Source organism: Myotis davidii, unplaced genomic scaffold (genome assembly GCF_000327345.1).
Source record: "Myotis davidii unplaced genomic scaffold, ASM32734v1 scaffold125, whole genome shotgun sequence".
NCBI classification, from domain to species: domain Eukaryota; kingdom Metazoa; phylum Chordata; class Mammalia; order Chiroptera; family Vespertilionidae; genus Myotis; species Myotis davidii.
The window spans coordinates 4,235-8,655 of NW_006299390.1; the positions used below are offsets into that span (position 1 = coordinate 4,235).

At 39.1% G+C, this 4,421-nt stretch overlaps 1 pseudogene; it reads right to left on the bottom strand.

The window, feature by feature from the left end:
* Window positions 1-16: 16 nt before the first annotated feature.
* Window positions 17-908, bottom strand: LOC102772158 (annotated as a pseudogene).
* Window positions 909-4,421: the final 3,513 nt, after the last annotated feature.

Consider the following 4,421-nt stretch of genomic DNA (forward strand, 5'->3'; position numbering starts at 1 on the left):
AAAATGTGCTCATGACTGGAGCAAAGGTGACCACCATGCCAGGTTTAATAACACCAGTCTCCACTCGGCCCACAGGGACAGTACCAATACCACCAACTTTGTAGTCATCAAGAGGGGGAGACGCAGGGGCTTGTCAGTTGGACGAGTTGGTGGCAGGATGCCATCCAGAGCTTCAGGCAGTGTGGTTCCACTGGCGTTGCCATCTTTACGGGTGACTTCCAACCCTTGAACCAAGGCATGTTAGCACTTGGCTCCAGCATGTTGTCCCCATTCCAACCAGAAATTGGCACAAAGGCTACTGTGTCAGGGTTGAAGCCAATTTTCTTAATGTACGTGCTGGCTTCTTTAACAATTTCCTCGTATCTTTTCTGGCTATCGGGTGGCTCAGTGGAATCCACTTTGTTAACACCAACCATCAGCTGTTTCACACCCAGTGTGTAGGCAGAAGGGCATGCTCACGGGTCTGTCCATTCTTGGAGATGCCTGCTTCAAATCCACCAACACCAGCAGCAACCATCAGGACAGCACAGTCGGCCTGAGCTGTGCCTGTGATCATGTATTTGATGAAGTCTCTGTGTCTGGGGGAATCAATGATGGTCACATAACATTTGCTGGTCTCGAATTTCCACAGGGAGATCTCAATGGTGATACCTCGCTCCCATTCAGCTTTCAGTTTATCCAAGACCCAGGCCCTTCCCCATCTCAGTAGCCTCCTTCTCAAATTTCTCGATGGTTCTCTTGTCGATCCCACCACATTTGTAGATCAGATGGCCAGCAGTGGTGGACTTGCCGGAATCTACGTGCCCAATGACAACGATGATGATGTGAGCCTTTTCCTTTCCCGTCTTGGGTTTGGGCTTGAGTTTCTGGTGATTTTCACGACGCCTGTGTTCTGGCGGCAAACCCATTGCGGAAAAGCTGTGTTGTGTTGTTTTTTATAGCACTTGTATATACCTGCCAAAATAAGAGGCACAGGATGTCTAAGGTTAATGTTGTCGGTGTGTATCTTGGGTCTACACATGGGTTTTAAATCCTTAGAAACCATGGACACTGGCTTACATTTATTTTCCTATTAATAAGACAAAGCAGTTGAAATTTATCTTAAAGTTCAAAAGTAATCGTCAGCTTATTTGCAAATACTTTTCCTAGCCCAGGAATCAGAGTTTTCCTCTGCATATTCACATTTATGCTGTGGTATGCTTATGCATTGACCAAAATACATCTTCTGTATACAAAGAAAAAGCAACCATTTTTTTTGTTACAACATGGAATAGTTGTCTCCATGGGTGTCATGGTTAATATCTGTTTAAATGGAAAATTACAAGTACAGATAAAAAATCTTGGTTAATAGATTTTTTTTATTATTAACAGATGTGAATCCTCTGATAGTAATTGGCAATAAAATCTGCTGTATTCTTGTAGGCATTTTAGGTGGCAGATGATATGCTGAATACTTTGCTGCTCACTTTCGTCAGATTTGTTTTGTTACCTTGAGGTGTCCCCTGATTGCCCTTAGACCCAGTTTTTTGTTTCAGGGAAACATTTGTAACAATGAGCTTCTAATAAGAGTAGGTGCTTTAAATACAATGCTAATTGTAAATTATTAGACATTATAGAAACATACAAAGAGTAAAAAGCATCCTACCCCTCAACCCTAGCCCCAGCAGGAACTACTATAAAAAAATTGGCACAGGGGCTGGCAAACTATAGCCTGGCACCTGTTCTTGCAAATAAATTTTGTTGGAACAAGCCACACCCATTCACTTCTATATTGTCTAGGGCTGCTTTTGCAGTACAACAGTGAAACTGAGTAGTTGTGAGACTGTATGGCCAGCAAAACCTAAAATATTTACCATCTGGCCCTTTATAGAAAGTTTGCTGACTCCTAATTTAATATGGCATATCCACATCCAGTATTTTTACATATGTACAAATGTACATTTGTTTTTTTTAAATCTTACTTATATGTGCCTGGCTAGTGTCATTCAATGGTTAGAGTGTCAGCAGGCAGTGCATGGGTTAAATTCTTGTTCAAGTGTACATACCTGGGTTGCAGTTCGCTCCCCACTCCCCAGTTGGAGTGGGTACGGGAGGCAACCAATGTGTCTCTCTCACATCGATATTTCTCTCTCTTTTGCTCTCTCTCTCCCCTCCCTTCCTTCCATTCTCTCTAAAAAGCAATGGAAAAATATCCTCAGGTGAGGATTAACAAAACAACAACGACAATGTTACTGAAATGTACCATGCATACTAAAAATTGCATCAATGTAATTATACAGCTTGATGAATTTTCACAAAGTGAACATCCCCAAATAACCAGCACCCCATTCAACAAATAGAATATTTCTAACAACTTAGAAGCCTCCCTCATGCTCCTTTCCTGTCACTATCATCCCTTACCGGTGACTTTATCCTGATTTTTTGTTTTGTTGGGGTTTTTATAGGTTACTAGAGGCCTGGTGCACAAAACTCATGCACTGGAGCTGGGGGGGAGGGGTCCCTCAGCCCAGCCTGTGCCCTCTCGCAGTCCAGGAGCTCTCAAGGGGATGTCCAACTGCTTTGGAGGCAGGAGAAGCTCCCACCACCGCCACTGAGCTCGCTGAGTGGTTTTTGGCTGAGTGGTGATCCCCCTGTGGTAGCCCACTGACCATCAGGGGGAGGCTCCTTAACTGAGCGTCTGCCCCCTGGTGGTCAGTGCACATCATAGCAACCAGTCATTCTGCTGTTTCGTCAATTTGCATATGAGCCTTTTACTATATAGGATTTTTGTCTGTTCTGAACTTAGAAACTAAGTACATATACATTATGTGTTCTGTGCCTAGCTTCTTTTGTTTAACATTATGTTTTAAGAATCACCCATATTGTTGCATATGAAAACACTTTATTTATTCCCATTACCTATAGCATTTAACTATGTAAACTGCCAAACTTTATCCCTTCTATCCTGCTCGTGGATTTTTTGTGTCATTTTCAGTTTGGGGCTATTTTGAATAATGGAGAAATAAACATTTTTTAAAATGTCCTTTGGTGAATGTATACAGGCATTTCTCAAACATCCTATTCTGTAACAACTTTCCATGCAAATCCATGTAGAACTGCTTTATTTTGTTTCAACTGTATTGCATTCAACTAGATGATGTTCTAAAACATATTTCCCTGTTGTTGGAAAATAGTCATTCAGTTATGTGGCAGAGACTGCTAATTGTTCCCTAAAATCCATTCTGCTTCTGTCTCTGATAATAGTCCTTTCATGTTTTTAGCTAGGCTCCTGGCTGCCCAGCATAAACACTGTATTTTTCAGTCTCACTTACAGGTACATAACATAATGTGATTAAGTTCTATCTAGATTCTAGACAATAGAATGTGAGTAGAAGCATCCTAAGAGATAGGATGCTTACCCCTCTGTCTTTCTACCTCCATTCCTCCACCCTACGGGCTATGAGCACATGCTGCCATCTTTATCTGTGAGGTTGACGCCAATACGATGGTGCCACAGACATAAGCAGCCTGCGCCCTGATAAAATTAAGTTTATACCTGCCCTGGATTGCCACCTGGGATTTTACATGAGGGAAAAATGGATAGCCATCTTATTTGAGCTACAATCATAGCTCAACTTATACAAGTTAGCTTCCAATTTTTGTTTTACACACATATGACAGTGAACATATTTTTATATTATTTTAAATTTTTATGTATCTATTTTATGTACAAAAATCACTGAATTGAGCGAAGTTTTGTCCCTAAGTACATTGGGTGTCAATTTGCTCATATGTTAAAAAAAAAAAAAAGAAACAATAAAAACAAAATAAGATAAAAGAACCAATGACCAAACTCTAATTTTCTTTTTCATGTCTTTGTTGAGGGAAGTTGAGCAAATTTTCATTTGAAGAGTGTATTTTTTTTCTTCATGTGTGACTTTTCTGTTCAAATGCTTTGCCCACTTTTCCATTTTAAAAGCTCTGAATAATTATTTTAACCAATATTTACATATGGTTTATCTTTTAATTTTTTTGGTTAGCTTTATGTTTTTTGCTATATTCTAGGACAAGGTTTTATCATTCTTACAAAATTAAGATATTCCTGCACATTTCTTTTCTAGAAGAAATTTAGAGTCAGGTACTCAAGTTCCAAAAATATAGATTTGATAATTTGATTGAAATGTTGTTAAACATATTTAGGCTGCAGGAGGCTAGGATAATTAACATATAATGGTACTGTATATTCTCATTTAGTCAGATTTTTTGCCATTTAGTTAAGTCTCATAGTCTAAGTAACATTTTATAGATTTATACATGTGGTTATACTCATGTGGTTTTTTCTGTGTATACTAGTAATAAGATATTTTAGAGTTGTTAATATGAATTAGAAATTTTTATCTTTAAAATTTCCATTTGATTAAGGATGGTTTATAATAATTCTC